Below are 19,871 nucleotides of genomic sequence, written 5' to 3' on the forward strand. Positions count from 1 at the left end.
CTTCATTATATATCTGCCTTAAAGCCAGTAACAGCAGTACTCTAAATTATGTACCTTTCTTCCTTTTTCACTGCCAGGCAGGTAATTGTTATGCTCATCTTTATGTGTCTTTCCTGGAGCTGTAATAGTTTTCATTGTATCTCCTCAGAGCTTATTATGGTAATGTTCCTTACTGTATATTATAAGGTTAGAAGCTGATATTTCTTAGAGTCACCTCTATTGTATTTTGCCTTCTGTATTTCTTACAATTTGAGTAATTAAAACATTACTCTTAGATCACTGGCTTTCAGAAGGCTTCTGTTTAGCTCTCAAGATCTCTCTGTGGACTGTCTTGAGCTTGGAGAAGCGTCCCAAGAAGCTGCGTCTGCCCATTCTTGGTGCCGGGGTTGGATTGTGCCTTTTCCCCTTTGGACTTCAGCAGTGCCAAGCTGCTGGGCAAGGAGCTCATCCAAGGAAGATGCCAAGAGGGCTTGGTGTCCCCTGGGACTTCAGGACAACTCTTGGATATCAAGTCATTTGCCACTTCCATGTCTGGTGTTCTGTAAACTGAGATGCTGTTGTCTGAGGAACAGGTTGTTCCTGTGCAGCATCTAGCACAGTTACTCTCGATTTTGATTTCAGTCTTCCTATATCGTAATAGAAAACCTGCTGTGCCTAGGTTACTGAAGCAAATTTCCCCACTGAGCAATAGTGCCTTGGTTATTACTAAGGATTATCTTTCTGGAATTCCAGTGTTTGCTCTTAGTTCCTCTTCTGCCAGTATGATGTCTTCTGTGATGACCTGATGGAGCAGAAATAAGACTGTGATGTTTTTTTCCCCTTGGAGCATGTGTACTAAACAGATTAGCAAACTGTTAGTTGGTGATCAATTTATGTAAATTAACTCTAAGCAGCAAGTCCAATCTGAAAATCACTTGATAAACTATTCACTAAATGTATCTGCATAAACAACACATGGGAATAAATTGGAACCGGTTTGAGAGCATAAAAGGAGAGCTATGTTTGCAGCATGGTTCAGAGACTATAAATCAAATCAAACCAATTTTGTTTCCTGTTCCACCTTTTATTAGATAATCAAAATTCAGATCAGTCTCATGAAAAGATTTCCTCGCACTGCTTGAATCTCATAAGTCAGCCTGGCTCAAAAAAAAAAAAGAAAAGAAAAAAAAAAAGGGAAATGCTGCCTGCATATATCCCCAGTGTGAAATAGCCGAAAAGTAAAATACATTTAAATAAACAATTTGTTTGAATTCTGAGATAAACTGGTGAAGAAGGTGCTTAGAAAAGTGGTGGAAGTGGATCCGTGCTATAGGGATGTGGTGTGTGGAGAACTCCTTGACTTCATGGGGAATCAGCAGGTGTAGCTGAAAGGGGTCACATTAAGCACGAGGCTGAAGATGCTGAATGATGAGTAGAGCTGAACCCTGGAACTGTTTTATTAAAATTGACGCTTCACTGACTAGCATGGGAATGAAAATCACAGAGTAAATCAGTCTAATTACAACAGGCTGGCTGAAATAGAGGGTGTTCTGCGGCTTGGGAAGAAGTTGTGGGATGTCAGGGCTGGCCTGGGGAACTCAGCTGCTATGAAAGAAATGAGCTCCTTGCAAAGAGTGCTGCGTTTAGGAGGGGGGCTTCCAGCAAAGCCAAGCTAGTGAAGTTGCCTTTAGCTTGGATGGGAAAGATAATACTGGCAATATCCTTTTTCGTACAGGAGAAAATTGAGTTATTTTCCAGAGTAAGGAGAGAAATAATTGGAATCTAGTGTGATTGTGAGATTCCCTCTGTGGTAATCTGATCTGGAGACCATCAGTCAGGGGAGTTCAGTTCATTTGTCAGTTCCTGACAAGGAGCATTTCCAAAGGATTAGGCAAAGGTGACTGCTGTTTTCTGCAGTCCAGTGACTGTCGTAAGGGCATGGCCCAGCATCTCCTGTGGCAAGAGCTTAGGCGTACCCTAATGGCAGTTTAACACACGGGTGGCTGATGTAAATTGTTGTTGGTGGCAGTGACACCAGCCCTTACCAGTTTGGCAGTAGAGCTCAGCTCTGTTTGCTTACCATTAGGCAAATTGTAATACGTGTTGGCAATTGGGATCGCTAATGGACAGGTCTGTAAATGAGTTTGAAAGTAAAAGAGAAATAATGTCCAACGTACTTCATTCGTTCATTTGTTAGGTTGCTTTATTGGGAAACTTATCAAAAAGTAGTTCAAGGAGTCAAATGCTGATTAAAAAAAAATCATTTACATTGAGACACTGGTATGATGAGGTCAAGTCTTTCATTCTTTCTTAAACAACTGTAGGTTTTACAGATCCTGTAGTGGTAGCTTTTGAAGGAGAACTCCTTTCAAAGAGCTGCAAGAACTTATGCTCTGATGGAGGTGGTACTAAACAAAGAAGAGTTACGTAAAGGCCTTATAGCGTAGACTTAATGTGTTAGGAATATTAAAAATAACTCCTTGGTGCTCACGGGGTCTTATTTCAGTAAATTGTGCTGTGCTTTCCATTCTTTTATGCATGACTTCAGTTGCAAAACCGTGAAGATACTGAAATGTATCTGAATATCCAATCTGTGCTGCCCCTTGGCAAGTCCCAAGTGAAGGTGAGAGGCCTAAAGAGGAAAAACACATTTAATGTTCATATATGAATTGACTGTAGTCATCAATACACTGGCTTGCTTTGTTGCTTAATCTTCAATGGAGTGTTGCCATTTTGTGTGCAGTGTCCACAATGCATCAGTGAAGCAGCAGACGAAAAAACTGATGTGTCCCAAATGTAAACTTGACTTCCTCACATTTTTGATTGGCATGACCTGTGGTTTGTGGCTTTCTGCTGTGAGACAAGGCCCAGTTGGAACATCTGGATCAAGTTTTGAGGGCTGGGCCAGATTCTCTTACTTCTACCTTCCAGTTTTCTATAAAATCATACCAAATATCTCCCTGCCCTTTTAGCCCGGTTTCTTTTGTTAGATGACTCCACGTATAAGAGTTTGTCATTTCTTCCGTGATAACTTTTACTGTTTCAGTGATGTTTCCCAAGGAATCAGAAGCCTCAAAAAACGTATTCCTATAAGCATAATGAATATAAACAGCCAAATGAGGGGGAGAGAAGGGATAAGCGTCCTCCAGTGCAAATAAAGATTACAGTAAAAACCCTTCGTAGCCATCCAGGAGTTACAAGCCATGGGAAAACCTCAGGATGGAGCTCTTTTATCCATAGGCATCAGAAACTTCAACCACCAGGGCTTGCATTAAGACACAGTTATTGAACCATGTGAGATCTTGCTAGTCTGGGAAAATATTTTTCAGATCTCAGCATAAGATTTGCTCCTATCTGAGACTAATTTGCTAGGGCGGATGGGAACCCATTACCTTTCAAAATCCACGTTCACATGCAAACTGGAATGTTTCTCAGAAGCTCAGCTGCCTCCTGGTTCGTAGAGCTTGCTGGAGGAATAACAGCCTGATTGCAGTCCTGAAGAAATAATTCTGGGAAGAGTTGGGTTTTGCTTTTTGTTTTTCTGATATATTTTTTTAAAATCTAATTAATTAGCAGGAAGAGAACAGAGAAAGATCTCTCAGGGCCTTTCAGACCTCTATGGAGAAGAGAAAAAAGCCGCAGCGCATAAAAAATCGTCATTATTAAAGACATTTTTAGAAGTTGCCAGAAAATTTAAATGCCAGAAATTACTTATGTGCTATGCAAATTCCCATGTTTTTGTATTCACACAGTCCTTAACACTAATGCTGGAAAATTAATTTTCCTTAATCTCACATGCAGTATGTAAATCAAATACCTCTTCTACCTGAAACCGTGTTTTTGGCACTTATGGAACCTGTAAGAACTTCTGACTAGATGTTTGTCCAGTGTTTGCACCTTGGCTTTCCTAGGAGGGCCTCCTGTGCCTTTTCTGAATGATAAACCCTGGGTGAGTACCCAGTTTCCATCGGGTATCTCTGAGCCAAAGCATAGCGGGCTGGCTCGTGTTTGGCATTGCAGCAGAACATGTCATTGCATTAGCCTGAAGTTTTAGGAATAAGGTGGCTTTAATTGCTGCCAGGTCATGAGAAAGGAGGAAGAACTGGGGAGAAGGAGTAGAGGAGTGTCTTTGGGACAGCTGTGACGGAGGTAGCACTTGGCCAGCCAGCATAGCGTAATCTTTCTTTGAGTTTGGGTTTCTTTGGGTTTCAGAAAGAAGCTTTCATTCTGTCCTATAGGTCCAGCAACCTCAAATAAGGCTGAATCTGGATGAAAGGAAATCTGCTGAGATTAGAGTTGCAGTGGAAAATGGATCAAAATATTAGGATTAGGAGTATCATAAATGTATGACTTCAGAAGGGAAGCTATAGCACTCAGAGCATTGAGGAGAGAGAAGCTTTTTCTAGGGTCGTGGTGGATGCCAGTTTCCTGTGTGCCCCTCATGATAAGGCTAGAGTTTCTGAAAGAAAGGAGTGAGGAAAAAAAAATAATGGGGAGTTCTTATTGTGATCCTAACAGCTCAGCTGGGAAATGGCATTTATGAGGGAGAGTGGCTTTATACAAAGTACATCATCAACGGTACAACTGTTTGCTTAGGTGGAGTTTACCTGGTGTTAAGGGTTAGGATCGAGTGTTCTTAAAGAAAGTGGCACTTTTTTTTCTCCCCCATATATGTATGTTTTCATCTCCATGTGAAATTCTCTCTGTATTTATTTCAAACATGCATGAATATAGATACGTAGGTCTGCCTTTTTTCTTCAGAGTTGCAGTGAACAGGGCTGTTTTTCTGGGACTTGTCTCTTGCTGTTGTTTTAGAGACTGGTGGTCGTGGAGCAGCTAGAGTTGAGGGTGAAGGTAGACTTGCTCCTCCACCAAGACAGACACAAAGAGTCTTCCTTTCCTGGCAATGAGTTTACCAGTTATGAAAATAGCACAAAACCCAGTGATTCTGGAAGTAATGACCTCCTGTAAGGAGGCTGCAGGGCTGAACCAGTTGTTAGTTTGTTTTTTTTTCTTCTTCTGGGGTTATGGTTAGGGATGTGGAATGAGAGCAGATGCGATCACTTTCTACACACGCTCTTATTGCTAAATAAGATCACGTGGTTTTACTTTGGCTTAGATAAAGATACTGTTATCGTGAATATGATTTTCACTGTAATTAGAAATATGGTTTTCTTAAAATAAAGCGATGGGCAGAACAAGTTTCATCCATGCGTGGTACAATTTAGAGGAACAGCAGCCTTTGTAGAAGCAGTTCCGTTGTTTTTTTTCTCGGGACACTCCTTACCTGGATATGTTTTTCATCGTGGATTTAAAAAGTGACAAGCCGTGCAGTTTCCTACTGGTTATTTTATGACCCATGGAATTAGGAAGAGCTGTGATGTTTGGTAGGAGGAAGCATCCTGAGATAAGTTTTAATGCTGGAGCTGCATAACATGGTATGATTTTCTTGGGGCTTGTAGGGGCAGCTGGAGTACGGCTTTCTGAAAGCGGTCCTCCATTTAGAACCACAGAACATCTCCACGGATGGGGCATCCACCACCTCTCTGAGCAACCTGGGCACATTGCTGGCTCATGTCCAGCTTGCCATCCAGCAACTCCTCTTTGGTAGGGCCACCCTCTGTCTTTACATCTCCCAGCTTGTATTGATAGCAAGGGTTGCCACGTCTTTTGAAGAACAAGAAATGGGACAGGGGAATGGATTTTGTGTTCTGCTGAACTTACATGTGTGGTTTCCAAAGGAGAGGGTGCCATTTCTTTTTTTATAGTTTGTTGTACCTCGATGTTAGAATGTGGAATGATATTTTATAGGCTTGAGTAACTATCCCTGCAGGTATGTTTTGGCCAAAGTTGGGGATAGAGGTCAGGTTTCCGAAAAGAATCATTTAGGAGGATGGTTGTCCATTGACACGTAGGCACGGTGCAGGGACCAGTTGGAATGAGGTGATGATCTTCATTTTTGCAGACAGTGGTTACTCGAGTTCTGTTTTCCTCTAGGTTTATGTTACGTGCATTAACCTGTAACATTACAAAGAGCAAATACTAAAGGAAGACATAGATCTAGCATGAAGATCTGTATTGGAGGAAAGGAATGGCTTTGAGTCAGCTTGGTTAGCCGTGCTGCTTATATTGGGCTGGTGATTAACACTGGAGTTTCAGAAAGGAAGAAGAGAGGACTTCATTTTCTTACCAAATGTTGAATTTTCCACCCAGTTAAAGTAAGGATCGTGGTTCACTGAATGATTGACTTTTATTTAGTTTTCAGTAAGTATCAGCCAGCTAGGATTAGAAGTAGCACAGTGTTAAGGCCTACAAAGAAGAAAACAGAACTCTGGTTTCCTACTGCTTCTTGCATTGGACAGGAAGAAAGCTCCTCCCAATGTGTTCTTGTGAATGTTTGCTTGAGTTTTTGGGGATATTTCACAGCAAAGCAAGGCTAAGGAAGTGCATTTGTGCGAGTGTCACTTCTGCGCTGCAGTTTGTGACACCCCCCTCTATCTGACTGAGGCAAATTATCTTTGAGAGAAAAAAACGGGAGAAGGACAAACGGGCTGGTATGTTTCTAAGGAAAATACGGAGCTTGAGACTTTCTGACACCTCTGTGGGCTGGCAGGAGCACACAGCATCCTGAAATGTTTTGGATGGAGAAGAGGATATGAAGAGTCACTTAAAAGATGCTCTGTAAGCCAGAGGTAAAGCCCAGACAGTGAAAATGTGCGAAGGCAGTAGCACTGTGGGATGGCCGGACCCAGGTGCAGATTTCTTATCAGGATGTTTATTAGATTGTGAGTTGGCTCTCGTGTTATTGAAACAAGTGGTGTGGCTCAGTAGATTCTATCCTGTTTATGTAGGGAGTGTGTGAGACCTTGCAGACAGTGCTGCTATCACGGCTGCGCTTAAAAGCTTAAAGGCAGTAAAGCTTCCACGTTGGCAGTAGATTTCAACAAGTCCATCAGTGTGTGAAGCCAGCAAGACCAGCTGAGTTCGTCGTTGTCCTAATCCCTATGATTACAGTAGCGTAGCATCAAGATGCACTGGAGTGAGATGAGATCATTGAAAAATAGGAGGAACTGAGCAGCAGGTTTGTCAGCCCGGGGAGGTAGCAGGGACACTATCAGGGATGGGGAAGGTGATCTGGGGACAAAGTGTGTGATATCAGAGCTCTCACAAAAGTCCTTTTTAATGGGAATTGCTGGGGCTCAGTAGCGCTGCAGCTTGTCCTTTAAAAAAAAAAAAAAGTTGTTGTAACATTATGCCTTATTGCTGAAGGAATGGCAACAGTTTCCTCTTCAGAAAAGACTCCCCAGGGCCAAGCTGATGATTGCGTTTGCATGAGTTAAAGCATATATAGACTCATTCAGAGGGGCTGCTATCCCAGTGAAGGTGAGAGATCAATCCCACAGAGACAGATGTGATGTGCATGAGATATGCAGCCCTGTACAATGCGGTGTAGGCGTGTGGCCTGCCCAGAAACGTAGAGTCTGAGTCAGAAAGCTGTCAGCACGGTCCTCATCGTCCCTTGGAGCTCGGAGGGGCTCTTGAGGATGGAGCTAAGCAGCGGAGGAAGCACACAGTTTGTCCTGAAATGCACTTTCACCCCCCTTCACACCAGGAGCTCTGCCTCCTTTCACACTGTGCTGCAAAACTGATGTGAGAATGAAGCCTACTGAGTATATAGCTTACATAGCAGAAGAAATGCTGAATCCATCTGCAGTCTTTACTGCTACAGAATTCTCTTCATCGGGTTGGTTTTTTTTTTTGTTTTTTTTTCATCTGGGAATTTGTAAGAACTGTTTCAAAAAACGTATCAGCAAGGCAAATAAATCTGCCTGTGGTTTAGTGCAGCCTGTGCAGTTGGTTTCCTATAGAGGTTTCCAGTTGGAGGTTATTTTGGGTGATATTGATTGGTGTTATTTTTCTTTGGAGTCTGGTCAGTTTTGTAAAATCACAGTTGTGTGCAATGAAGGCCCTCCTTTAAGGCTGGGGAGGGCTGGAACAATAATGGGAGAAAAGGCCTTTGCACTGTCATTTTCTCTGCAGATCTGAAAGTACCCTGGGCTTTTCTGAGTGGAAAGCTTTTCCCAGAGGAGGCACTGGGGGCAGTGACCCCGCAGCCCTACTTGCACCTCCGGGGCCTGGAGGTAATTCCGAGGGCAGGTGAGCTCCTAGGGCAGCTTTCCTGGAGCAAAGCTATTCACTCCCAGTGTAGGGCACTTCACCTTGCCCTCCTTCCCGCAGTGCATCTTCTCAATCTTGTTGTACCATGCCTTCTTTGTGGCACACACAGTTGTGGCTCTGTTTTGTTAGCAGTGCTACGTCCTGCTCTAGCTGGTACCATCTGAGTTTGTCATTGTAGAGGGGTAGATGTATTTTTCTTCTGGATGGTGCACTCTTCTAGATGTTTTTTGAATTACTGGCAGGCAATACTTATATATAACAAAATATATTAATGTTATGTACAGCCACTGTTTTGGAGATTTCTCATTTGCCTGTGATCATCACCCACTATTTTCCCCACAAATTTACACTGTTGGGATCTTTTCTTCTTCCTCTTGCTGAGAGAAATACAAATACATTCAGTGAAAGCCAGCTAATGCATGGGGAAAAAACATATCACCCCCAAGGGAAGGATAGAGAGCAGGAATACTTGGGCAATGCATATGTAATATAAATCATTCTTTGTGTAGTCGATTACCTTGAGGTTAAAGGGATTAGAGTTACTTGCTTCTTCAGGGCAAGAGGTGAGCTGTTCTGTTCAGTGCAGCACCCAAGCCCTTGTGTGGTCCTGCATCTCGTGGATTGAGGCAGCTGGTCTGAGGTTACTGTTCTTTAGGGTTTTGTGCCTTCTAGTGGTTTGGGGTGGAAATGATGCAGGCAGGGAGATGCTGGGCGTGGGAGTTGGCTGCATCCTGTCTGCTGCACGCTTTAGAGTGAATGGGAACTGCTCCTGAGCTGGAGCGCTTTGGAGTCTGCATTCAGCTTCTCAGGGTGGAAATGGCTGTAGCACTTAGAATTTGATATATGCTTTTTCTGTATGCTCCTCTTCTTGGCCTCACAGATCTATTCTTTTCCCCTTGTGAGCAGTTGTTTCTCCCTTCTCTGCTGTGCTGATACAGTGAGTTGTGAGACTGTGCTGTGAACCAGACCACTGAGCTTCTTTGGTGAAAGAGCAGCCTCCTTCCCTCCACCTCCTTCCCTCCACCTCTTTTTTTGGGGTTCAGACTGTTCCTGTGACTGAAGCGATGCTGTGGCCCTGAAGGTAAAAGGGAGAAACCAGAGCTGAAAACTTGTTGTCACCAGTGTGAGATGGACTGAATCGCAGTGTGGCTTAGATTGGAAGGGACTTTAAAGATCATCTAGTTCTAACCTCCCTGCTGTTATCACGGCTGCCACTCATCAGATCAGGGCTGCGCAGGGCCCCATCCAACCTTGCCTTGAATTCCAGGAATGGGACATCCACAACTTCTTCAGGCAACTCATTCCAGTGCCTCACCACTCTCTGAATAAGAGTTTCTTCTTAATATCTAACCTAAATATTCGCTCTTTGAAGCTAAAGGCATTCCCCCTTGTCCTATTACTATTAGATGGTATAAAAAATCAGTCTCCTTACAGCTTGTAAGCTCCTCTCAAGTACTAGCGGGACACGGTGAGGTCTTGTTGGAGCCTTCTCTTCTCCAGGCTGAACAAGACCAAATCCTTCAATCTTTCTTAGTAAGAGAGGTGCTTCCAGCCTTCCGATTGCCTTTGGCTTCATCTTAGAATATGTATTCTAATATGCATGTATAGTTCGTATGTTTATTCTGAAGTCATTATCCAACAAGGGATTCACACAGTAGCCAAAAAGGTGGTGGATGGGACCCACTACTTGAACTGTAGGGACTTGTAAACGTGCAACGCCTACAGAGTTCATCTCTGCCTGGTTAAATGAATCTTTTTGCACGCAGTAAATGCAGTTCTAGTATAACTTCAGCACAATTCCTCTCTGTTTCATCAGTCTAACTGGGATTGGCACTTGAGTCAATATTACCTGCCTGCTTTGAAGATGTGCATAGCTTCTATTGGGGGAGTATGGGAGAAGGAAATGGAAAAGGGTGGTGGGAGTCATGGGAAAAGGGTCACGATGCCATGAAAAATCCTCTTCCTTTAGACAACTGGATGTCAGATCCCTAGGTTCGCTCAGATCAAAGGCAGTAACCAAGTGTTGGAGTACACCAGTACTGTGCTGTGCCTGCCTGCTGCTGGCAGTCCACGGAGAGAGATGGATCCTCCTTACAAGGAGCATAGTGTGGGAGGAGAGTCTGATGTTCCACCAGATAAATCCCCTGAGCTGCTGGTGGAACAAGCCGCCTTGTTTCCCCAAACCCTGCACCCAAGCTACACAGGTATCACAGAAAGGCTGGAAAAGTATATTTGTCTTAAATTGCCTGCCATTCTTTTTTTTTTTTTTTTTTTTGGCATTAGCGTTTGTTTTGTTTGTCCTTTTTGAGGGGGGAAATTCTGTCTTGCGGAGAGATGAAGCTTGACATGCCGCAATAAACAGCCAGTGGGCTAGCTATATATTTAGACAATTTTGAGAAGGTGTCATACTGCTTGTTTTCTGCAGTTGTGCTATCTATCACGTTGGGTTAACTGGGAGCTGAAATAAGGGCTAACCACGTGCCAGGTGATCATGTCAAAATGCTGCAATGGCCATGGATACCAAAACATTTTCAAATGCGGTGTTCTGTGTCTTATTTTAAGGTGACCTCAAAACCAAGCCTGTCTGAAGGAGCACATAGGTTTTGTGTAAAGTGGGGCTGAATTCAATGGATGTTGAAGTAGCTCTTAGCTGTGCTAGGAGGCCCCTTAGACCGGAGCTTATGCAGGCAACCTCATCTCCTGCATCGAAGTCTGCATCCTTGGATGCCTTCGGTTTGGGTCCACAGTGAGATAGTAGCCTAAGGGAACTATCTCTGGAGTATATTTCATTTTATTCTCTGAATATAGGTAAGCTTTTTTTTGTTCAGCGTGCACTAAAGCATCGTACAAAGATCAAGATAAATTTTCTCTTCTCTGAGACCGTTGTAAGGTCTTCATTTACGGCCAGTTCTTCCTGGCCATAATATTTCCTGTCAGACATGAGACTGTTTATAGAGCGGCGTGGGTGTAGATGTGTTTGGGTTTTCTGTAAGGGTTTGACAAAAGGAGAATGTATTATTTTAGGTCTCAAGACAAGAGAATGTATGTATGACAGCTGGTCCCACAGCTCACGAGCAGCGATGCTTAGGTTAAGAAACTAATGTAGAGCTTCTTGCAGAGCTGTATCTGGAGTATTTGTTAGTAGAAGATGTGGTACTGAAAGGTATGGGATTACTAAGGCTGCACGAATCTTTTTTGTGCCTTATGTCAGATATAGCTAGTAAAACACGTTTCAATCACAGTATGTTCTCGCTGTCACAAGCCTGTGTAAACGCTGTTGCAGCTAAATTGGGTATGCAACTTTTTGGCGGTGTGCAGAGGGCTGTTTTGCCTTCATATGCCTGACCGTGAAACAGCGCCACGAGAGCCATACATTCCTCTGCCAAAGTAGAAGTTAGAAGCAATAGTCCTTTTCATTCCTTTCCTGAGATTCCTTTAAAGTGCCTTTTTCCAAATGGCTCACGACAGCTTCCCCCTACAAGCAATTAAAATAAAAAGAAAACCAGCAAGTCTTGAATTGTTTCAAAGCTAAGCAAAACGAAACAAAGCCCATCTGCCTATACAAAATACCCTTGACTGAAGCACATCCTTTCTTATGAAGCGTAATTTACCAAATACTTAGATAAACAGCAATAGCATGTCTGTTTTTGCAACATCAAAGGATTTCCTGTGTTTCTTGATCTTACTTCAGCTAGTATCATCTCCTCTCATTAGTTTAAACCTGAAGGAAGTACTTCTCTCTGCTATCAAGGAATAGCCTGAATGTTTTGAAATAAATGCAGATCACTCTTCTTTTTCTCTTTGCCTGTATAAGAGACATCCGGTAGTATATTCCCTCCTCCAGATGTGACCAGCACCTGAAGGATCCCAGCAGTGAGCTGAACAGAGAGGCCAAAGGATGGGCAAGGTGCAGCTAACTGGACATGTTAGGACAGGTAGTTGCTTATGGGGGAAGCTGGCAACCAAACCCTATGGTTACTATGCCTTCAGTTATGTATATAGTGGAAAAGGAAAGCCAAGTCTGGGATTTTTTTTCTCCTTGGTGTGATAACAGCCTTGAACTTGGGTAACGCCATTAGCCATGCCTTGGCATGGCAATCGTAGCACAAGCGCACGCACTGAGATTTCAGGTTTTTAATAGGACATCAGGCACAGACAATAACTGAAAGAATTTTCCAAATGTCTTTATGGCAGTATCAAAATGTATTACAACTACAGTATTTCCCAAGAGGGGACTGGAAGTTCTTTCAAAGCTAGGGGCTCTGTACCTATTATGCTGTGAGCTTCCTTAGATGGCAGTAAAAAAAGGACAGACTCCTTTGTTCTGGAGCAACCTGTGGATGGAATGAATTCAGGAGAGACACTTTGCTAAGGCAGCAAAGTCCTCAAATGTTACAGGCAGCGTGCCAAGTTCAGTACAGCAATTGCATTCATAAGGGCTACGAGGAAACGAAGATAAATGATCACTTAGTGCACCAGAAGCGCTCATTTTCTCTTTCCCTCTCTTTCCCATGAAATGTGAAGAAATGAACTCATTTTTTTAACTCTTCTACTAGCTTTGGTTTGGAAATCTACATTGAGGTAGAAGTGGGAGAGAATCCTTTCTCTGTAATTAAAAGCTGGGCAGGCCATAGTAAGGATGCATCTCTGGAGCATGGTCCATGTTGTGCTGCCACGCATTTACAAGAAGATGCTGGTTGTTAATTGGGGAACATCAGAAAGCAGAAAGACCGGTGCTTGCTTAATTGTTTTTTAGGGTAAATACTGTAAGTTCTAAGTATGTGTCACTTTTTTGTGGTTAGAAATTGCTGTTTCAAACCCCAAATTATTGGAGTTATTCTGCCCTTTTCCATTAGTTGAAAGAGCCCTTTTGTGCCTCAGATTTCCTGCCTGGAAAGCGCTGTTTTGTGTCCTTAGAGCAGTTGGGAAGTCGAAGGGGAAGGTTTGTTTGCAAGGGATCCTACTCTCCGGTGCTGGGTGAAATGTGGCACTGGAGTCCCACTTGCCTGTGCTGTTGCTGCGAGCTAAACACAGATTTGTGAGACTTGGTCCAGGTGCATAACTGAAGGATCAACGGGGTGGATAGCCCTTCCCCTCCTTTGTGACGAGAGGAGTCGTGTTTTCAGCAGAAGGGTTAACAAATCACTTCTTTGAACCTAATTCACTTTTGCTTAAGTTCCTTCCCAGCACAAGGAGAGATTTATTGTTTTCTGCTACCCAGCCTATCCCAACCCACATATTCCCATGTGGGAGTGGCATGGTCTGTATTGATTTTGTAAGGGTAGTTGTAGAAGGCAGCACACAGCTTTGGGACACGCTTCTCAAAGAGCATGGCGACGTCCTTCTGCAGTAGCTTGGTACTGTCAGGCAGAAAACTCTCTGGGTTCGACATAGGATTGATGCTAAAAAAAAAAAACCTCTCAGAAATGTTTTGACTGTCGTCAATCTGAATGGAGCTCATAAATTCCGTGTCGTAAATCTTTAGCACGTGGAAAACTTCCTCCCCTAGGCAGGTGGAAAGGTGAGCCACATTTTTTGATTGCAGAGACGGCAATTAATTAGGACTGGCAGAAAATTATTTGAATTTCTCACATTTTGTCGGGATGAGCCGGTGAGTTTTGGGTTTGATCACTGGCAATGAAAGACTGAGAGGCGTCTCTCCAGCAGTGGTTGGGCGTTCGATGCTTTTCAGTCATCCTTTGGAAATACTATCGGGAATTGGTTCATGAGGTTTGGAGGACCATGGAGGCATTTCAGGAAGCAGGATGATTGTGAGGTGATCTTGTACAGTCTGGAAGAAAGAAACTTTGGGCACAGAGTCGCCTATCCCCACTTCCTCTTCACTTCTGGAGGAGGAAGCAAGAGAGCAAGTTGTCCTGCTTGTTGATCCCAGTTTTCCTGTGTGGGTGCAATTTCCATTGTGGCAGATTTTGAGAACTCTACTGGAAAAGGTGCTGGCATTCAGGCCCAGGTCTGAAGTTAGACTGAGACCTGCAGAGGTCCTTTGCAATGTAAATTATTCCGGGACTGAAGGATTGTATGCGGTGTGTGAGTTAAACATTACATGCATTGAAATTAGACGTGTTATAGCCATTTCACTAAGGTTAGTAAAATCTTAAAGCAGTGTTATCACAGTTCCTAATGAATTCACATTCTGTATAAATGTTTATAAACATGTAGCTTCCACAGCGTAGTGTTGCATTTTCCTGAAGATCTCTGGCTAGAAACAAATGCTTTAAGGGCTCCCTTATCCCTACTTACTGAGGCACTCTTGGCTCAATAGCAAAACCTGCCCGTTGAGTGCCCATCTGTATTTGTTCTGTCCTCCTGAAATGCTAATCCCGTTTATCCTCTTGCCATAGGCTCACTAAGTCTTTTTATTTGGTGATTAGTGCTAGGCTCGATTTTTGCCTTTAAGTACTGGCAAAACATGCTGAAAGAATGGCGTAGGCATGGCAAAATTTGGATAAACAGAATTGTCAAGGAAGTGCCCGAAAATGTCCAGGACAGGATGCTGAAGATGCTGAGGCGGAGATGTCTGTTCACAGCCATTAGTCTTGGATGAAAATCAAGGGGACATTTAGGTGAATAATGTGGGAAAATAGGTATGTATAGGGGCCCGCGATATGGGACTCTGATTTTTGATCTCGTGACAGCGGGTCAAATTCTGCTTACTTCAGTGGAACTTCTCTAGCTGAAGATCTGCTTTTGTGGCTCCTAAAATCAGCTGCGAATGTGTGACGGGGATGGCTTGGCTGTCTTCACTAAATCTGAGACATTTCCAGTAAATATTCAACAGTTAATACATTGCTAGAGGAGGACCAGTTGTAGGAGAACCAAAGGTCTTTACATAGCGTCATAAATTACAGCTGGTAGCAGTGGTGCCCTGTGGTCTTTGAGTGACCTGCTGAATAAAACAGCCCATAGTATTGCGTCCTGTGCTCACTGGAGAATCTTTTTAGAGTTAGCGTGGAGTTTTTAAAATGCAAATGACCTGCCTACATAACTGTATCAAGTCCCGAGTCCAATTGTTCCAATGGTTAATTCCTCCTCACTATTAAAAGGAAATAATGCTTAACGTGGCCTGAATTTATGTAGCGTCATCCCTTGGCCATTGGGCTTCTTTATGTCTTTGCATGCCTGGAATTGATGGTGTGTCTGAAATGTTTCCCTAGCTGTTTGGTTACAGACCAGCAGGATTTGGTTAAGCCGTTAGGTTTCACTTGTGGCTTTTTTTACCAAAGTTTACGTCTACAAAGACAAGATCTAGAACAGCTTTCAAGTAGTCTATGCAGCCACGTTTACCTGGCTAGCTCCCATCTGAACCACTGTTCTGTTGGCTTCAGACACCTCTGGTCCTGCAGAAGTGTCAAATTAATGACACTTCTGCAGAGTGCAAATTAATGACAGCTGCAGAGAGGGCTGGAGGTGGAATTTAGACTCACCACATCCCAAAAATATCCATAAACAAGGATGTCAGGGTCTTCTCCAGACAGAGTTGTCGTAACAAGTTCTAGGATTTCGTTTGCCTGTAATCTCTAATTTGATTACAAATAACAGTGCATAACATTCGCTTCACAGTAACGTACCCAGACGCTGTGCAGTAGTAATGAATTCATGTCGTTAGCGCGATGAAAATAGCGGTTGTGTTAATGAATATGGAAAGAAGCATGTTTATTTAATGCAGACTTGTGGTGTCAGACTTCTACGCTTATTGGAAGTAAATAATGGATGTGATATCTGCCCAACATACTCTCCGTTCCTTTGGTAAATGTACGGTGTTAAATGATTGACGCACATTCAGCCTCTTCCTCAGCAAACCTGAGTCTTACAGCTGTTCTGCACCCCACAAACGCATCCAAGGGTTTTGGTGCCCGTCTCCTACTGCTCTCACGTTGTGTCGTCTGCTGCTGTAATTGACAAACTTCAAAGGATGCTCTCTGCATACAGTACTGCTTTTGGAGTTAGTGCTCAGGCCTGTTGCTATCCTGATACTCTTGCTCGTAGAGTTTTAACTCTGGCTCCACTGGGAGAAGGCTCAATCTCATATTTAGAGATTGCTCGCCTTTCGTATGACATCAAAAATACCATTTTAAAAGTGCTTTTTCTCCACTTCTATGATTGAGGAACGGTGGAGACAGATCAAAATTTGGGCTAAAGTTGTACAGTTCTGTACAGCTTCTACAAGTTGTAGATCATCTGCAAAATATATTTCTTGGGAAATACAGCTTAGCCCTGGACACTGAGGGATCAGACAAACTTTAGATCATATCCAAGTCAGACCCAAGAATCCAGAAACATAGCAAAACTGCAATGAGTAAGTGCTTCGTCTTTACCTCGTTTGCGGTCAGCGGGGATCTGTGCATGCTGAGGAAGCGATAAGCAGGAGTGTGAGCGGGTTCTGTACCCCAGCCCCACCAGCAAGTCAGAAAGCACCTTCCTGTAACTCTTAAATAATGCAGCACTGCTATCACTGTGATGCTAATTGCTGGCACAGCCTGAGTTATGGAGTCATAAACAGAGAGCGTTTAGTATCGCATGGGGGATTATTTACAGTAGAGAAGCGAGTACAGAATTCTCAGAGTGATTTCGGGGTGGATTTCACATTTAACTTAGGATAACTACCTTGATAAAAGCCCCGAGAGAAAAATTCTATCTTGTAGGTTTTTCAGGATTGCTATTGTACGGGTTACAGATCTTACACTTTTCATTTAGATATGCTAAGTATGTTTTTCCTTCCGTTAATAATGAGAAAATTTTCCCTTTTTTGTATGCTTTTCAGAATTAAAATTAGTATTAACGTTATTTGGCCATCTGGTTGTGAAGGGAATTTCAATATGCGAGCAAGAAAGTTAATTTCATTTTTAAAAGGATACTACTGGGTGGAGAAAAGCCACGCGAAGGAGAATTTGTGTTGTCGGACTTCTCTGCAATGGATTCAGGAGTCATCTGCGGTGATAAAATTCTTCTCTTTTGGCAGAGGAAAGCTTTGGGACACCCCTGACAGGGCTGGCATCCTCATTCTGTTTAACTCTTCCAGGGGTCAACTAGTTTTCTAGAAATGCAGATCCCAAATCTGGTGCTTCAGCCGTGGCCTTTCCCCCACTGAAGAAAGCGGAAGGGTTGTTTCACGATGACTCTTTGGGTCCCTTCCAACCCGAGCCATTCTATGATTCTACGATTCCATGTACCTCGCGGGCAAAACATGTCCCATTCCTCTTCAGGAGCGTTCTGGTGTTTGGAGCTAGAGCTCCTGTTTGTTAAATCATTGTCCGTTCCAGGTCCATTCTTCAAAGAATGTGTCTTTCTTCCTCAGGTTACAAAATCTACAGACTGAATAACCATTTCATCATCCAGATTGTTAATTGAGTGTTCAGTAGTGCTGGACCAGGACAGCTTCCTGTGAAATGGGGGTCTGTCCCACTGTTTCGGCAGGGAAACACTGATACCTTCTTTCCGTGTGCTGCTTCCTAACTTCTGCGTTCTTCCTGCCACGTGAAATTCCCTTTCTTCCTTAATTCAGCTACGAGAACGGAGTAAAAAACAGTATCTAAACTAAGGGTGTATTACATTTGCTTCTGTTCTTCTACCTACAAAACCTATCACTCTCTCACAGCAAGAAATTATATTGGTCTGACACGATTTGTTCTTAAGAAATCCGTAGTGACTGCTATCGAAGCCCTGCTTTCTCCTACGTAAACAGCACATTGCATTCAACTGCTTATTTCATTTTTTCCTTCTTTTCCCGAAATTTCATGTTGATTCTTTGTCATTTTTCCTTTCAGAGACGGAGCCCGAACCAAGACCTGTGGATTTGAAGAAATGGACTCTGAAAGCGCCCATGCCACGCGTCCGTGCCGTTTGAGGTAGGGAAGGGAATGGTTTTGTGCAAGGGCTTGAGGCAGAAGCTCTCTGCTTGAGTCTCCCACGTTGCCTGGGTGACAGATTTCAGCGACCCAAGGCTCTTTGCAGAAGGTTTGCAGATAGACCTTCCCCGCTCACACAATTCTCACCAGTGTTCTCTTTTTTTTTTCCTGCACTCACTGTGTGTCAAGGACTGCCAGCTCAAGAGCTCAGAACTGACCCTGATTCTGAAATGTGATTTAGTTTCGAGTATAAACTTTACAGGCAGTTACAAAATGAAGGCTATCTGTTACAGAAAATTGTGCTGTTTTCTCTCTTTTCCTCAATTCCCTCTGCTGTAAAACGAGGTCAGGAATGTGATGAAGCTAACATCGTTAATGGTTGCAAAGTGTTTTGAGATCCCTGAATGGAAGGGCTTATATAAGCAGGAAGGTCTTATTAGGATAATTATAATTGCCAGCTGTAGTGGCACCATATAGATCACTTAATGAATTATTTGGCTTTTCCTTTCTTTCCCTCTCTCCTCGGCTCCCCAAAGCAACGTAAACAGACCGATTTTAATTGGCAACTTTCATTTCTAGCAAATGGATTTTTCACTGAAGTTCAAACGCAGCAGCAACATTTAGAAAATGCAAGTTGGTTTCAGATCAATTGGAGTTTGCAGAGCCATGATAAAGAGGAAAGTCTTTTCACTCTTTGAACTATAGAGGAGCACGCTCTGAACCTGCCTTTCTGCCTTTTGAATTATGAGCACTTCTCTCTCCATTACCTTGCAGCGTGTTCACTGCAAGAGCTGTCTGTGCTCAGCTGTTGACAGATGCTTTTTGCTAATACGATGAAGGTGAATTGCTGAGTTATGTTGGCGACTAACATCATATAGCTAATGGTCTCTGTGGAGCAAAAGAAATCCCCTTTATAGCTTGATTTCCCGCTGCCATGATCTCGTCCCTCAGTGTCGCCAGTGCTTTGCTTGCATCGATTTGGATGTTTGCTGTCTTCTAGAATTGACCTAGAGGTGGGATTAGGAAACCAGCCCTCGCTGTTTAATTAGGACTTAAAGGAATATTGGTAATTAGCCATTCTTTCCTGTAAGACAAAAGTCAGCTGCATTAACCACTCACGCTCATCCCCCTGAGTGAGAAGTGCCAACTTTGTAAAAAATGGCTTAAGAAAATAGCCATTAAGATTTAGGAAAATACAATCCCCTTCTTAGGTATAACTATCTGGCAGGCAGTGGTATGGACGCTTCGATCGGTAGGGCCTGTTGTCGAGCCCTGAAAATTCTTTTTGTTACGCAGGACGGGCTTATCTGGAAACGGCAAAGGTGGCGGAGTCTGCCGTAGAGGTGGTGGTGTCTTCTGTTCTTCCTTACTTCTCGTGTGCGGTCACAGAGGTTGTTGATCCTTGCATTAAAATGCTATACGTTTAATCGGTACAACCGTCCTAGAAAGTAAGGAACCACAGCTTCTAGCAGCTTTTGAGAGCAGCTGAAGTTTTCCACGCACTATTCTGTTTGCCTCTGGGTCGATCACAGCTGGCCGGGTTATGATTTTAGGACGCTGGAGATGTCAGATGAGTAAATTCTGAATTATGTCTCAGCGTCTTCCCAAAGCGGAAAAATGGACTGGTTTTTGCCTTTTTCCCTTCACATCCCAAGCACTCACTTGGTGGAGAGAGCAACGTGGATGTAGTGCCGCTGCCAGGCATTGAGGACAAATTTAAAACGTAAATCACGCTGTTATCCTTCTTAAACATAATGTTGACGTTTATAGCCCTTGGAAGCCCTTCGATAAACATGCTCTGTGTTGCCTAATTTGAATCTCAATTGTTACAGCAGGAACCGCATCCCA

General features: G+C 43.2%; 1 protein-coding gene across 1 annotated transcript in view; it reads left to right on the forward strand.

The window, feature by feature from the left end:
• CPS1 (carbamoyl-phosphate synthase 1) overlaps window positions 1–19,871 on the forward strand; it is a 234,065-nt gene that overhangs the window by 207,078 nt on the left and 7,116 nt on the right. Inside the window, exon 48 of the transcript XR_006179623.1 lies at window positions 17,943–18,023. The gene's annotated coding sequence lies outside the window, so the exon portion shown is untranslated. The remainder of the gene's footprint in view (window positions 1–17,942; window positions 18,024–19,871) is intronic.

This window comes from Lagopus leucura, unplaced genomic scaffold (genome assembly GCF_019238085.1).
Source record: "Lagopus leucura isolate 7727_CA_CO unplaced genomic scaffold, USGS_WTPT01 Super-Scaffold_100012, whole genome shotgun sequence".
In the NCBI taxonomy this organism is placed as follows: domain Eukaryota; kingdom Metazoa; phylum Chordata; class Aves; order Galliformes; family Phasianidae; genus Lagopus; species Lagopus leucura.